Consider the following 17,933-nt stretch of genomic DNA (forward strand, 5'->3'; position numbering starts at 1 on the left):
TCTTGGTCCATTGTTAATCTCTCTGGCCTCTTACAAGCTTCTTAACCTTACTTGGGAAAGGCTCTTGGATTTCGGCTTGGGTATGTTAAATTCTGAAAGGCTTCTGGGTGAGGCTGTTATTGTGCAATTGTCTTGCCTCATTTATGGAATTTTTTGGAGAAATCTACAGAAAATGTCATCAATCATTTATAACTATCCAGTTTTTTTCCCACTGCTTCTTCCATCTTTTTTCCCCCTGCCACTGAGAAAGACAAAATAGCCACACAATACCTTTTGACTGATAATGCTAGCAGTCCTCTCTCTGGAAGCATCCAACAGCTTTTGGTAGGGCCAGCCATGTGGTTCTGCAGTTGTGGAAGTACTCAAACTTCCCACAAAGTACCCTAACTTTCTAGGTACTTACATGATAATACTCAACACTTGCTTACACTCTCTGCTGTGTCGGAAAGGCAGGGGTGAAAAAGAATGCAGGCTGCACTCATTTCAGCATTAATGTTTGTTCCAAGGATATGAAAGTATTTTGCACACACCCAGTCGATAAATCAGATTATATAATGCTAATAAATTGGAGAGATCCCAATAGCCCATCTCCTATGAGCCAATGCATCTGTCTCGGCCATTCCCTTTGTCCAACTGTGCTTGCATCTTCTTCCGCTTTCCCTGTCTGCCCACTCTTTGGATGCTGCGTTTGTCACCGTGTGATTCAGCCAGTCTGTGTCCTGCTTGTGGGCTTGTCCTAAATTCCAAGCTCTTGTCTAATGGTAAGCAGACAAAAATGTTGGCATTCAGTTTCCTGGCACTTCTCTGAAGGAGTGTGGGGAAATATTTCACCTCCCAACTGCAGTACAAATGTGGACCAGTTATTAGGTCACTGATGCAAAGCTTGAACAAGCTCCCGCTTCCTCCTGTGGAGTTGGGCTTAAGTATTAAGGCAGCTGGCTATATTCCATACAGGTGAGTGCTGTGGGAGAGAAATTACAAGGGGAACTCAGCAGTAGCATCAGTTAGAAGAACCTTCTGAGCGAAACTTGTGTTCCTTCCAACCTCTTCCTTCTGTTGAGTATTTTGTTTGGTTTGGTTTTTAAATTAGCAGGAAAAGAACAGAGCCTGATTTGTGATTAGCCCTAATGGTCCAGAAAAAAAGAAGAAGCTTGATTCAAGTGATATGCAGGGGAAGGGCTGAGCAACATGATGAAGACCATAGACACATCAATAAATCACAGAAGAAGAGGATTTCATTCTCCAGGCTTGCAACTTTATTTAAGTCCTAAATTAGCTGCCCAGAGTCACAATGTACAAGTTGGATGGCTGTATCAATACCATTAAGTAAATAAACAAACCAAGATAAATAATTAGACCAAGAAATGCATTGCTGGTTAACCCTTTATTCTAGATTGTTCACAAGTCACGGCAAACCCACTCTTCTTTCCTGTGGTGTTTAAGAGTGCAAAGGCAAGATTGAGGGGACCAAGAAAAGATGCCTTCTGGGCCAGGCAGTTAAGCATCGTCCATGCCCCATAGTGGCTGACCTATTTATTTTTAAACTTTTGATGATCAGTGAGGTTTTCCTTCACATTGTTTCCTTGCATGGTACCACTTTTCCCCTTTTATCTTTTCTAGGCATGTCTTGTGAAGTTAAGCAATGGGTCATCAGTGAAGACAGTGGGCGTGCACCATTGAATTTCATACTTTTCTCCATCGTAAGAGTGACAGTGACCTTAGTCAGTGAAGTAATATTTCTGCCCCCCTGTTATTTTCATTGGTTGGGCAACTGCAAAGGTGATTTTTGATTGATTGAACTACCTGCCATTTCCTCTTTGTATGTATTATTGACCGTGAGACAGTAGCAAAGCATTAGAGGTTGATGCTTGTTTGCTTCCAGCTGGGAGTTTATCTGGAGTTTTGCAGTCCAGATCTGGTAGTCTGGTTAATTCCTGTTAAACAGGAACACAAGCACGCTGCTAGAGCAATTCCTTTGTTTGCAGGGTCTCCTCTTTCTTGTTCTTCTGTCATATCTCTTGCACTGTTACATGCTTTCACTTACCACCAGGGTGCAAAATCCCTCTCTTAGGCCTGAAGATAATGACCCCCAAGGTGGGCTCCAATCTTTTAAAATAATAGGTTTGTGGAGATTTTTTATGACTTGGAATGGAACTGTAACACAAGCCTTTGCTCAATTAAGTTGTTTTATCCTCCATACCCATATTACATTGCCATGTACAGTATGTTGGCTTATGATTTTTTTTTAAAAAAAAAATACTAATAGACATATAAGCATGTCAATAATCAGAATAAAAGTATGTAATTTGTATTTTCCCTTCTCCCTCAAAAATGGAAGAGAAAGTTTGCATAAACCAAACACTTATCCATTTACATCAAGCACATCATTACCCAAGTGGATCTCTGTCTCTGATATCTGGGAATCACAGGCATTTTGAAAACAGCAATGGTATACTTATCTCCAGAATCCAATCTTATTAAAGTATTTTAAGTTAAATGTTTCCCAAGTTTTTTTTTTTCATGCCAAAGGAGTAACCATTGTACCGTTTGAATCTGGAGTATATTTATGGTATCCTTCGTTCCTCACCAATTAATCTACATTTGCCACTTATACTGGGATGAATTCAGAATAATACAACTATGTATGGGTTCCAGGTATAAAAACACAACCATCACCTTAGCTCAATGGAATTTCAATGGAAACTAAAATCATTTGACTTCCCCTGAACTCAGATATTATGCTAAAGTCCTGGCTTGTTTTAACCATGTACAAGTCATAGTGGCCCTTGTTCACATTTATAGCACATATGTTGCACCAAGCCAAACCCAAATACATTAAAGTTTTACATAATATTATGGGACTGATCTTAGAGTTTTTCTTCACTTCTACATAACCACGGCACAAATATACTCTGGCAGCATCTTCTTTTTGCTGTGTCTTCATGATGTTGCCTTCATCTCATCCCTAGCTTATGAGTGAGAAAGTCTTAAGTCATCCTTAGTTGGACCTGTCTTTAAATAGAATTACCCTCTTATTCCAACACCATTCAAAAGGAGCCTCAAGCTATATAAAATCTGTTATGCTTCATCACCCAATACCTTCAGTGGAAGTCAGATGACAGCAGTGTCTTGAACCAGAGGAAATATAGTCAGGATAGACAACAACAGCAATGGATACCACACATTTCATGCTGGAATAGTTATCTGCCATCTCAAGGGTCGGTGGACAGTGCTTCATCTCAGCAGTTGAGAAAGGTATGTGATGAGGTGGGGTCAGCCAAAAGGTGCATCAGGAGATCAGAATCAAAGCCTGATTAACTAGTCAGGACCAAAGGCAAACCAGGAATCAGACACATCTTAGCACTAGGAAGATCGAATTATTTAGGTTAAGCTTGATTGGAACAAAAAAAAATGCTCTAAGAGGATCCAATAGTTCTGATGAGTCAGCCCAGAGCTAGTCTTTATTAGACATGGGAAAGTTGTGCCCTTCTAAACACCATTGAACTCTAGCTTTTATCAATCTCTCATGACCATTGGTCAAGGATAATGGAAGTGTACACTAACAACTTCTGGAGGTTCATAAGGTCGTTTTTGACCTAGACAGATCCTGCAATTTGGCATTTCATCTTGTGGGGCAACCACACAGAGAGCCTGTAACTAACAGATCAAATCCAAACAACTGATTATATCCATCTCAATCCAAACTCTTGTCTTTCATTCTTAGCTTGTCCTAGTTTAGATTTGCACATACAGATAAACAAGCATGCTTGTGTTTGCTACTTTTTCAAGCTCTAGCAAACATTTGAAGGACCAAAGCTTTTTATTTAATCTAGAAGGATTCTTCCTCTAAGAGATTACAGGGATTCTTTTCCTAGTCTGCTTCACCTGATTCCAAAGAAAAATAGGTGAAATGATTTTGTGACCCAAAATGGATTTTGATCCTTAAGGTAGGACATGAATGAATATGCCTTGGTGCCAGTCAATAAGTATGATACTGGAAAATGTAGAGAGTTTTCAAATTCGAGTTGAGGTAGTGGAGTAAGAGCCTAGAATTCAGAATCTTCAAGATTGCTGTTTTAGAAGTATTATGAGTTCTACACAGAGGTCCAGGAAAAAAGAGAAGCACTGCAAAAGTGTGATGCTTTAGACTGTGTGGAAGTACTAGATTTAGATACGGTAGGACAGTGTGAGAAAGCACTTTGAAAGCCATGGGATACTGTTCTGAAGAGATGAATATCCACTGGGACAAAAGTTTGGGGTATTACCATGTTTGCATTTATAACATTTCAGTTACTGAGGGCTGCCTTGAGCTTAAAAAAGGCATAATATAAATATTTTACATACCTTTAAATAAAGTCATGGTGCTTAAAATTTAAAACAAAATAATGGAGAGCAGCTTTTAAAGTGATTTCTGGGAGGAAATGGCCAACTGCAGGTTATTCTCTATGCAGCTAAACTAAAAATTCTATCACAGTAGCATGGGATATCAAGCTGAGGGCTGCTTTTCATCACGATGCTTCAAATGCTGCTTCAAATGCTGGGACACAAAGTAATAATGACAACATTTGGTTGATGACATTTTTGCACTGAGGGCAAACATTTGGTCATCAGCATGGTTTGGTGTGAATACTGCTAGCAGACCTACTTTAGTCTTGGATTCTCTCCCATTGTGTCGATAGAAAGAAAAGAAAAATGGGGAAAGGCAGGGGACTCCAACCATCACTCAACTTATTTTCATTCTTAACTATGTCAGCCAAAAGTGTAATGTGTATTTTCTTACTGAGAGACATAGGATGTACTCCAAGTCAGGCTATCTAGGATTTGGTTCTACAGTGTAATCCCTTCCCTTCCCTTCCCTTCCCTTCCCTTCCCTTCCCTTCCCTTCCCTTCCCTTCCCTTCCCTTCCCTTCCCTTCCCTTCCCTCTGCATTATCTTAACCAGCTTACAATATATTTAAGAAATTCAAAGCTGGTTTACCTACCTCTGGATGAAATAGAAAGGGTTATCACATGTGGGGAATACTTTCTTCTGTAGCCTAAAACCCACCCCACCACGTGGCTATCACAGATCATCAAGAGCAAATCAGTAGCAATGGGTGGTAAATTTTTAAATGTGTTGCTTCTTCAAACCTTTGAAATAATTTCTCCCCATGCTTCTGCTTCGCTTGTGTGTATGCTTCCCACCTTTCATTTTCTGATGGGGTGGAACTCCTTTCTGTACCTTCTACTTTATTACCCATGGATTGCAAACTGCAGCAGTTGAGAGTGGTACATAGGATCAGGGAACTAGGTTTACTTACCACTGGAGATAACTGACAAACCTAACAGCATGCCAATATTCAAGGTAAACTAGTGATAAGCTGAGGAGAAAGCCAAAGTCTCAGAAAGTAGAGTTATGATTATAGTAAGGGCAGAGAAGGGACAAACAATATCCTTAAAGGAATTTTTAAAGAGAGGAAGTTTAAAGAACAGCAGCAGACACTAGTGACATGTCTACTCCTGGTATCCACTGGGGATTCTCTGGTTTATAGGGAAAAATGCCTCTCTATTTTTAACAGCCCTGGTGTGCCGTGCTCTCAGCGAAACCTTCACTGTTTCCTGCCACAACTGTAGGCCCTCCAAGCTGGGTTTATCCTGGCATATGATCTGATGTGCCGCCAAGCACCTTTGTTTGCTGTAGTGGGAGAACAATTCTGGAATGTGTTTGTCATTTCTATTGTTTTGGAAAGGAAGAACTGACCTCAGCCTCTTGAGTGTACCCCTCCCGTCCTGCCCATGGTTTTCTTCTAACTTCTCAATTTGTTTGATGGCTATTTTTGTGTATGTTTTACTAGAGGGAAAACCACTGGACTAACAAGACTGACCAATGTCACATTTCTGGTTTTATCACAACAGTGTACATGCTGCAAGTGCATCTTCCAGTAGAAATGTCACTGAAGTTGTCCATTCAGTCCTACAGAGTTCAGTGAAACTCATTCCATATGAGTGAATGTAGGATTGCATTCTAAAGAGTTATGAGTAAACCAGTTTACTCAAAGAACTGCTAATAATGAACTTGCCTTTTCAGATGTCAGGGATTTTCCTCCATTCAAGGTTATTCCAACAAAACAATACATTGCAGTACAATACAAACCTTAAACCAGAAGGCAGTCTTCCCTAGCTTAGTGTCTTCCAGCTATGATTTGACCATCTTGGTTTGAAAATAGCATGTTAAAATCCAGCACATTTGAAGGTTATCTGGTTGGTGAGTACAGCTGTAAGCATGATGATTATGTGCTGACCTTGACGTTATACTTCATGACATCTGAATCAGATAAGACTGTGCGGGTAGTGATCTACAGTCTGGATTAAGAAATAGGGCAGCTGAGGGCAAATGAACTGAGGTTGAATTCTGACAAGGCTGAGCAGTGTGAAGTTAGCCAGTAATAACATATGGTTCTCATGTCCAGGAATTGGGTGTACTAGATAGGATTGCACTGCTTTAAAATAGCTTCAGAGTACTTCTTGAAACTTTCTTTTTAGCTAAAGCACAGGTGCCACTGGTATTCAGTAGTGCCTATGAGCAGATTCCTTTGATTTGCTAGCTTGGGCTCTTCCTGTCTAGGAGTGCTCTGGCCAAAGTACCATTTGAGGGATTGTCCTTCAAATCGTGTAGGATCTTAAGCATAAGCACATTGAAAGGGCTAAAAACAAATGGAGCTCCAGAGGCATGTGTTTCCAGCAGTCAGGCTCAGTTTGTAGCCTATAGTTTAATTTAAGGATTGACATTAAGTGCCAGTTCAAAGAACTTTACCCTCCCACCCCCACCTCCATCCCCATCCCAAGGTTTTCATGCCCAAGGGCCCTTGAAATAGAGAGCCAACAATGTTCAACCTAATTGCAGTTTTGGGGCAATCTTCAAAGTCAACTCCACATATTTACTTCCTTACTATCTATATTTATGCATTGCCTAGTAATGACAGTTCTCTGAGTGACTAACAATGCGAATAAAAAATTGCATGAAAAAGTAAGAATGGAGTCTAAACCCTGCATAAAACAGTACCAGAGAATAGCAGCATCTTCTTCAGTCTGTGAACTAGTAGCAAAACTTGGCAGGACTTGTTGAAGTCCTGAACTGTTTACGGTATTTGAAGGAGGCCTACTTTTAGAATCTTATGGAAAAACCCATCAGGATCATCATATTTTGCACACAGTTTCATCAAATTAATATTTCAAGGATCTTTTCCAAAAAGGCTAAGCATGTTACAGCATGTCTAGAAGCAAGGCAGGGTGCCCAGAAATGGACTGACAGTGGCAATTACATTGGAAGGCAGAAAACAAGTGATTTCTAAATAATGACACTCCAGCCTGAATACTAGAGGCTTTTAAATATAGAGCAAGAACTCCGTTTCATAAAGAAAATCTTTTATGACCAACTTCCCACATACATTTGGATCCTGATATCTATTGGGTAGGAAAGAATATATTTCATTATTTTGCATTCAGTACAGTAAATAAGAAAGAAAAGATGGATTTATTTAACAGAATAAGAAAGAACAAGGCTGGGGGGAAATGTATTACTTGCTGTAACACTGCACCATTAAAAATGTAAGACTCTGTCATGTGCTGAAATGCTAATGCTAGACCGAAAAATTAGAACTCAACATTTCAGGACCAAACTGTAGTTTCTCTCCCTGGAGAGTTTATACCCAGAGGAGAAAGCCTCACATGAACTGCTTCAAGGACAGGAGAAGGAAATGAAGAACATTAGTGGCATAATTGAAATAGAACTCCAAAACAGAAAATTATTTCTTGTTCCTCTTTTTAATCATGTGTTGTACATAAGGCTGATATCAAGCCCTTTCTTGTAACATGGTTTTATAAGTTTAACAATGAAATATTCAAAAGTACCTTCAAGATATTTTCTTTAATGCTAATGAGCAATCAGATTTCAACTAGTTTCTGCAGCTTGATTGGTTACCATTTGTGCTGGTCTGACTCACGTAATTTGTCTTGATTGTGCATTTCAAGCACAGAATTTTCAGAAATTAAGGGGTTGGGTGGTTTTGTGATGGCTAAGCAAACTGGCCAGTAAAAATCAGAACACTAAACCCAAGATGAAAATAATGCACGCATGTTTGAAAGATGTGAGCATGTATAAAATGTTCAGCTATATAGTGGGTTCCACAGACTACAAATCAAATTTAAAAGCATAACATTACAACATGGATTGCTCGGGGGAAAACCTTATGCAATCTATGCTAGTTTTTGGAATCTTAATCCTGGAAGCTTTACATTTGAAGAGCTAGTAATATCATATATTTTACTCCAGAGGAAACAAACCCTGAATTTAAGGTGCCCTCTTCCACCAAATTTTTTTTTAAAAAAGGATGGAAACAGCTAATTTGTTTTTTTTTTAAAAAAGGATGGAAACAGAGTCCCCCATTGGGGGGAGATGGGTGGGGAGAAATTTAATAAATAAATAAAATAAAATAAAATAAAATAAAATAAAATAATCTACTTATGCTAAATGAACTGTCCTCCTTCTTTTGTATATGGTAACTGCAGCAAGACTATTGGATGCACAACGATGGAAAAATACCAAAATACCCACAACAGAGGAATGGATAGTAAAGATGATGGAATTTGTGGAAATGGCAAAATTGACCTGTTTGATCACGGATAAGATAACAAATAATTTTATTAAAGACTAGAAACCTCTTATGGACTTTTTGCTGAAAATGGGAAAGAAAATGAACTGATGATTTATGGGTTTGCTGATTAAAAAGGATGGAATATGAGAAGAAGAGAATTATGATGTAATTTTAATGAGGGAGCAGAGAGGATAAGTTTGTAACTGCTGCAAAGAAGATCAGAAACCGCTTCTTTTATATACCTTTTCTTTTTGTTCTATTTGCATCTCTTTTCACACTTTTCTTACTTTCTCACTTCATATCACTCTTTCTTCTTTTCCTCTTCTTTAATCTTACTTTATACGATTTCATGCTTATCTTCTATCTCTGTGAGAATTTTAATACAAATCATATTAAAAAAAATGAACTGTCCATTTTTAAAGAAAATTATTTGGGAAAAATAATTTTGGGTTTTTCCTTCAATCAATATGGTAAGCATAAAAAGCAGTGGAGAAGCTAACTTAAAAAAAAAAAAAAAGATTTCAGAACCCCGGAGTACCATTTCAACCTTCCTATTGGCTTGGGATGATGTCACAGTCATGACAGTAACACATCTTAATGGGTTTTCCTTGTTATTCACACGTTCCATTTCACATTGGCATTTCTAACAGTAGACTGGAGACAACAAATCAGTTGGATCAGCTCATTTGGTCTTCAGTTCCCAGCCTCAGAATCCTACCTAACATTTTAGACTTGGCAACCTATGGCTTTAAAAACTTACCAGTAGTCTTGGAGAAGTCAGATTTCTCTTGTTTTAATCATTCTGTACAATTTTTAATTACTGTTTTCATCAAAGCAGGTTAATAAAGAGAAAAACTAGTAAGTAAACTTTATATTTGTAATTTGTTTACAATTTATGTAGTTAGTTATTTGTTTATTTTGTTTGCACATCACCCATTCCCATAAGTTGTGGGCAGTTAATAATATAAGCATATATTTAATAGGCCAGAAAATTCCAAATACAAATAAATGGTTTTAATTAAAGAAATAAACACCAACAAACACAAATACGTGCACCTGCAGCCTTACCTTCAAATCCCAGATGGAACAGGTAGATCTTCAAAGTTTTCCTGAAGGCTAAGAGGGATGAGTTTGATTGAATTTCTACTGACAGACAGTTCCAAACAGTGGGGGTGACTACTGAGAATGCCTGCTTCTGAGGCCCTGACAAACAACAGTTCTGTAAGGATGGAACCCAGACAGAGTTGGCCCTTTGGATGGGCAGATAAATATAGGAAAGGTGATCCCTCTGATAACCAGATCTGGAGCTATTTAGGGCTTTAAAGATAACAATCAGCACCATGAATCTACATGAAGGACAACTAGGAACCAATGCAGCTCTTGAAACAGCAAGTGCACCCAAGTATTTTGGGATATATCCATCACCGCCTATGCTGTCACCTTCTGTACCAACTGTAGCTTCCAGATGTTTGTTTATTTATTTATTTAACTTGTCCCCGCCCATCTCCCCCATTGATGTTCTTCAATGGTAGCCCCATGTATAGCATAGTATAATAATTCAAATAGAAGGTGACTAGGTCATGAATTACTGTGAGCAGGGCTTTCTGGTCCAGGAAAGGTTGCAATTTGCACACATGATGTAACTGGACAAAAGCCCTCTTAACCATAGCTGTCAAGAGCAGTGAACCTAGGAGAACTCACAAATTGTAGACAGCCTCTGAATAGGGAAGTACAATCATGTTTATAGTAAAGATGGAATAATTAGGCCCACAAACCCAAAGCTACTTCATCTTGAAACGATTCAGATAAAGATTGTTCTTCCCCATACAGATCCTGTCATCTCTCAGTCACTGGGTCAGCACTGCCACCCCATCATGTCTATGGCCCAGGGATGAGATTTATAGCTGGATATTATCAGCATATTAATGGTATTGGACTCAGAGCCAGGGGATGACCTTCCCCAGGGGCTTCATGTAGATGTTAGTAGAGTGAGGGGAGAGCTCTGAGAGGGTCCACAAAGTAGAGGTCTCTGGGCAGATCTCTCTCACCCCCATTAACTAGAACCAACCTTTCAGGAAGGAGGAGAACCACTTAGAACAGTGTCCTCCACTCCAATTCCTTGGAAATAATTCAAAAGGAAATCATGGTATCAAAAGCCACTGAAATATCAGGGAAGACCAAGGGGGTTGCACTCCTCTGATCCTGGTCTCTCTAAAGGTCATCCACAAGCATGACTAATGCAATTTCTGTGCTGTATCCCAGAACACTGACTGCCAGGAAACCAAATAATCTGCTTCCTCTAGGGCTCTTTGCAGTTGTAGGTCACCACTTTCTCCACAACTTTTCCAAGAAAAGGAAGGTTGGAGATTGGTCTAAAGTTGCCTCAGCTGTCCAATTGATAGAAAGCTTCTTGAGCAGAAGGCACATTATAGCTTCTTTCAGAGGGACAGTCCTCCTCACTTGACTGTCCTGAACAAGGTCTCACATCTGGTTATTTGCAGAGTAGTAACTGTTGATTCCAACAGAGTCTTGCAGATCACAAAGACAACTCCATCCTCCCCTGCCCAAAGACTGTGGCTGGTGCCAAACCTGAAACCTGTATAGGCAGATTTCCAAAAGAGGATCTTCCCTCTTCCTTTATCCAGATTTCAGTAATGAAAGCTAGGTCTGCTTTGTCATCCACTATTAAATTATGGATGAGGAAAGATCTTATTGTAGACAGATCTGGCATTTAATAGCAGCAACCAGAGCCCTTGGGTTCCAGGGATCTGAAACTCCAGTTTCCCATGTGAGAATAGAGAGCTGGAAAGTGAGATTGCATGAAGATACCAAATTCACCTTTCCTAAGTACGGTCTGCTCTCAGACTCCTGCCATTCCTCCCTTTACCCATCATGACTAAGATCCCACTCCACCATGATGCCGCCTTACCCTCCTCCTTCCAGCCACTACTTCCCCCCATCCCTGGAAAATCCCAAACCATCTGACATATGAACTTTCAACAGAGCAAGCCCTTTCGATTTAATCAGCCCTTCAACCACCCACTCAACAGACTACCACCCACCCTATATCCACTATGCATCTGACCCCTCCTGAGAGGTAGGGAGATCTTAACAAAACTGGGATACCTGAAGCCCAGCCCTTGTTCTCACCCAAAGAATGGCCCAGGCTCCCCAACAAAGTCTAGACCCAGTGACATCTTAGAACACCATGGTGGGAAGCAGCTGCTAGGGTTTCAACAGTGGGGAAGTCCAGCAACCACACTGTCCTATGTCACATTCTCATTCTAAGTGATGGTAAAAAGACTGAGCTCCCAGGAAATATACTCCTACAAGTTATTCTAGATGACATGCTAGGAGTTCTAACATGGATACGTCATATTAATTCCTATCCATGCCTTCATAGGAACAAGGGAAAAAGGTTAGGAATCCTAGCACATATTTGAAGGCATCTTACAACCATGTTGAAACAAAGCAGTTCTGTGTTAGTTCAGTGTGTGGTGGTGGTGGTGGTAATACTGTATGAGAAACCCATCTTTGGACCTTGAATTCCACGGAAGAAATATGAAGTATAAAGTCAATAAATAAAGGTAGCTGTAAACTGTTAACACACAGTAAAATCTAACAAGCAGAAGTGGAAACCCTAGGAATGACTGCAGAATGAAACACTTACCTTAAAAGTAGAAGCTAAGGAGCTTGATATCTTTAACTTAGGGAAGAAATTGGCAAAAAGACAAACAAGTAAAGCTTTCTATAAATAAATTAGGGTACTGAGGGAATAATTTAAATTGTTGAGTTTATGAATTAAATGATATAATGATGGGTACTGATATAAAATTTAATAACCGATAAAAAAATCAGATTTGGAAATACTTTTATCAATCAACTAAAAATTGCTCATTAGCTACTGATTAATTTCAAACCAGTGAATATCTAATTTGCTTTCGGTGTGCTACTTAACCTACATAAGCCTGGAAATACAGTAATCTAATTGGTCAATGAAAGAGACATTGCTTGGGAAATCCAAACAGGTTTGAATTGCAGCTTTCAGTTTTATGGAAGGCTGTTCAGGTTACAAATAGGAAACAGCTAATTAAAGGTCCAGTTGTGGCTGAGAATTACCGGGAAATTGCTAATTAAAGGACCTGGGGGTAGGGAGAAGCCTCAGTAATATTTTGCTAGTCCACACAATAACAGCACTATAATTGTGTTTAAAATCGGGCAGGGGGGAGGGGAGGAAAGCCCACCAAGTAGACCCTCTGTAGCTTTTTAAAAGGGAAAAAAGATTAGGATAAAACTCTGGCAGCATTTTTTTCTTTTTTTATAATCATGGAATGAATTATGCCAATTCCAAAGGAAATGGTTAATATGGAAGAAAAAGAAACGATTAAGAAAAGTTAATTCCACCTAATAATTTAGGATTCAGGAGGTCCAAGATATAGAAAAAAATTAGGTTGCTAGACTAATCTCTGGTATATAGCTACAGTAAAATTAGAAAGGTTTTTTTTCCCTGTAAATGTTGATAACAAACAGATTATGTAAACATAGTGGCACATGTGCAGTGATGTCATGATGAAAAACCACCCTTACAGACATGTGCCTCAATGTCTGACAGAAATACATATGTCATGATTTTGGTGTTATGACTTCATGCCACACAGTTTTTCACTTGTTCCCCTTACCCTCCATGCAGATATCCAGTTTACTGAGCAATTGAATGAGATTGTGGAAGGAGTTCTATGGCCCACTGGCCTCAAACTAAGAGCAAAGACTTTGAAGAAGACAATATTTGTCTGGTATATCTGGACAGAAAATGAAGAAATATTCATTTTCCCCTTTCTTTTTTCTGCCATTGGTTTTACAGGGATGGAAATACACCACATCCCTAACTGTAACCCTAACTCTAATCCTTTGCTGGGATGTGTAAGAGATATGTGAAGGCTGTCAGTTGGTTCTGCTTGAACATAAGGCTCTTCAGTCTCCTTCCAGAAGACCTGAGAATTGCATCCATTAAAAATATAGGGGAAAGATGGTTTGGGAGGGTTAGTTGTTGGGGAAGTTATTAGCATTACAAAGTTGTTAAATGACACCTGGCATTAAGGAATGCCAAAAACAGAAGCATGCTGATGGCGTACGTTTACCTTGTTCTCAGGTCCTCCAATTCATTCTCAAAGATTTCGATAATGTTGGTTTTCTACTCATGGTGTAACTGATTGCAATAGTTGAGAACAGTATTTCTTCTCTTCAGTGGTGCTTGCTTGAGTCATCTATATTTTACACTGTAAATGGCCAGGTCTGGCCCACTGAGACTTTTGTTTAAAAACCAATTTCTTGTTCTGTCATAAATCATGACAACCCTACCAAAATGTCACCGGTATTGTGTGTCCTTGTCCATAAGTTTGTGGTGTTTCTGCATTTGTTGTATTTTGTCCTGGTTTATTTTATTTTACTTTTAAAATCGTTTATATGTACCTTTCTTCTGGGCAGCTCAAAATAAATTAACAATATCATAAATTAACAATCAAACAATCCTACACACTTACATGCCTCCTCTTGTGTTTTCATATTCATAGATGTTTATGCTGCTCCATTTTGTGACCATTCCAGTCCCTCTTATTGAACTTTGTACCCTATGGCCCTCTATTCAACAAATCTACCACCATCACCACCGATACAAACCCCCACTGCATCAGTGTTAGTTTTGGCAGAATTAGTTTCTGTTATATCAGCCATTTATTCATGAAAGAAATCTCTGATGCACCATGAAGTTATAACAAGATGAAGATGAAAAAAAGGAGACTGCTGAACTGAGAGAAAAAAGGGCCAGGATAAATACAGCAATCAAGACATTCTCTTCCCCAGGCCCACATTTTGGTTTCAATATTCAATTTTTCGGGGGGGGGGGGTGTGATTTTTTTTCTTAAATGGGTAATTATTACACATCCCAACCAAGAATAGAGGAAATGTTACATATAATGTACATAGATAATGAAAACAGTCTGGAAGAGATTCTAAACTGTCCCAAGGGCCCTTGCTTTGTGAAAATCTGATCTTAACTATGTTTCTTTGGCTTTTACCTTGAAAAACATATTGCTCAATAACATCTTTAATTGTTTCCATTGAAATATATTAATATGCAGCAAGAATTGTTTTTATACATAGTTGACTATTGCAACATTCCATTTTTTAAAAGGAGCAACCTGGTGTTAATGGCTTGTTGTTTTGTGTGGTTGCTGAGCAGAGTTACTTTGGTTTTCTTTCTCTCTGCTGCAGAGGAACTTTTTGTATTATATACTTTGGGAAATATTTTCTTTTTCAGACAGAGTGACATAATACATTATTTGATAAGAAGACCTAAATCCACACCTGCCCAATTATGGAGATTTTTGTAATCTTTGCCTTGTATTTGCAGTTTGGGTTTTCTTCATATCTAATCAGGAAAAAGAGTTTTCCTCTGGGTGTGTTATTTTTACTGTAAGACTGATAAGCCAACTTTAGCAGAATGAGATACATGTCAACCTTCCAAACACAATTTAATTTCAAAATTGTAAACTCTACTGATGTTCTTCCAATCTATTTGTCAAAATGGCAACAGAAATCATAGAACATTTATGTAAGCATTTTTTTCAGGTCAACTTCTCCTTTTCAACAAGACTACAAAGGACATGTGGAAGACTAATCATACAAATATGAAACTGGAATCATGATCAAGATTTATTATTGTTCTTTTAAAGTCAGAGATACATTCATCTAAAATGTGTTAAGCCCAAGGGTGAAATTTTTACCTAAAGCTAGCTGTACACGAGGCCCGCTGACTGGACCTTGTGACTAGAATCACAGATTCCCATTCAGTTGTGCAAAATGTAGATTGGTTGGGTGTGCTGTGAAGCAGCGGTTTCTTCAAGGAAGTCAAAAAAGTCAAGATGATGGGTGCAACTGCATGATCAAAGCCTCACCTGTTTTTACCATGTGCCATGTGCACATAGAAAGAGGTGAGGCTTTAACTGCACCCGCCATTGTAATTTTTTTGACCCTACTGCCAGACACCCCTACTATAAGATAAAGTATAAAGCTACTTTTCCTAATATACAAATTTTATTTTAAAGCCCTCAAAGCATTAGACTTTTTAAAAAGTACCAAACAAATATTTAAATGACAAAACACTCTGGGAAGGCTTGTGTTAAACTTTTTTCAGGATTCCATCTTACATTAGAATCCAGGGCTGCCTCATATAGAAATTGAATACTGTATGACTTTTTCACTTCTTAAAGCTACTCTTGAGATTAGTACCTTTCTGATAGATGTCCTCTAGATCTGGTGGTGTCTTGTGGATAGTCTTGAAAGGATATGCCAGAAATCTGGGGAAGAATTTCTCTCTGCAAGAACTGAGAATCCTGAAGTTTTTTCCCAGATGTTCTGGCAACTGGATTTATCCTCCAGATGATCTCTCTGCCAAAGAAGAACTGTCTCTTCAAGATTACAGCTCTTCTCTTCATTATTATGTATGTACATGCAGTTTTCTCTCCCCTCCATAGGATCCTCTCCCCTCCCAGTGGAAGAAGAAGATATATCTGGCCATTATATGATTTCGGGCTGCTGCTGTTGGCATGAGAATCAATGACCAAAGGTTTTCTGGGTTTTCAGTGTCTGGGGATGGCCTGAATCAGAGGAGTCTTCCATACAGTTCTAAAAAGGGCTTTTCTCTATCCTGTCTACCTTTTCTTATGAATTAACTTGGAATGCCTTAAAGGACAAATCTTAATTTGAAGAATGTTCTCCTGCCAGTTCAGGGAATTTTTATTTCAGGATATGATAGGAGGGTATTATATTGCTGTGAACAATTCTTTTAAAGCCAAATAGTGGATCTCCAGCTGCCAAGGCCCCAGAGGAAGTAGATTATCTAAACCCATTCCAGTCAGGTCTCAGTTAGGCGTAACATGGAGATAACTTTGGCTGCACTTGTGGATGATCTTTAATGAGACCTCACAGTGTTGCTTGACCTCTCAGCAGCCACTGATACCATCAATCATGATATCTTTTTAGCCCACCTCTGAGGGGTATGAATGGTGGGCACTGTTTTGCAGAGGTTCTCTTCTTTCCTAAATGGGCAGTCCAATGTCCAGGTGACTGGAGCCTGTTCAGGTTTGGATGGGGAGGAATAGGTTGGAGCCTAATCGCTGCAAGATGGAATGGCTCTGAATCTGTAAGCCATCTGATTCCAGAAAGATTTCAACTTCAGTTCTGGAGGGGGTTGCACTCCCTCACACAGAACTGGCTTGCACCTTGAGGATCTTCCTGTACTCACAACTCCTGTTCAAGGAGCAGATGGCAGCAGTGGCCAAGAAAGCCTTTGCACAGCCCCAAGAGAGCCTTTGCAAGAAGTTATGACTCCTTCTGAAGTGTAAGGCTTTACTCATAATCACTCACGCCTAAGTGCCCTCTCAGTTTGACTATTGCAGCATACTCTATATGGTATTGCCTTTGAAGAGCATTTGGAAGCTACAGCTGGTTCAAAATGCAGCAGGTTGACAGGCATGCCTCAATATGCCCATATAAAACCACAGTTTCCAGACCTGCTCTGGTTACCAGTTAGCTTCCAGCTGCAATCCAAGGCACTGGTTGTCACCTTTATGATCCAGGGTCTGGATATCTGCAGGACTGCCTTCACCCAATAATATTTGTCTGCCCATAAGAACAAGTAGGATGGGTCTCTGTGGCTTTTTTCAGAGATAGCCATCAGCAGGGACCATGAAATCATGCTTTTTCAATAACTGCCGCCTCCTCTGGAATAGCATTCCCCCTGGATCTGTTGACTTTTAGAAAATCAAATGGGTTGGAATAGTATGGTTGGTCTCTCTAGTAATTTTGGTCAGTTTGATTGCTAGATATTCCTGGTCTTGTATGTATGTGTGTGTGTGTATGTGCGTGTATGAGTGTGTGTGTGTGTGTGTGTGATTTTAGGGATTTATGTTTAGGGACTTAGTTGACTGCGGTGGGAATCGTGTGCTGCTCAGAGCTCGTTCTGACCTGAGTGACTTACAAATAAGTGTAGCTACACAAATAAACCAACCAACAAATAAATAAAATATAACACCTTTCTCTGTTGTCTTATTGGTTGTTATCATCAGTTGTCTGTTTTCGGCTCCTTTGTCAATAGTTGGCTTTTTTGTGTTCTGATATATTATTTGGAGCAGATATAGAGTCTGGGCCATGGAGTGACCTCAACTTTGTTTAAACCTCTTATTCTCTGAGGATGGAGCATCCAAGGTTAAAGAATGTTCTCCCTTTCATATTCTAAACAGAA

Source organism: Python bivittatus, unplaced genomic scaffold (assembly GCF_059951505.1).
Source record: "Python bivittatus isolate LINGU-HERP-01145 unplaced genomic scaffold, Pbiv_v1 ctg000480_np1212, whole genome shotgun sequence".
Taxonomy (NCBI): domain Eukaryota; kingdom Metazoa; phylum Chordata; class Lepidosauria; order Squamata; family Pythonidae; genus Python; species Python bivittatus.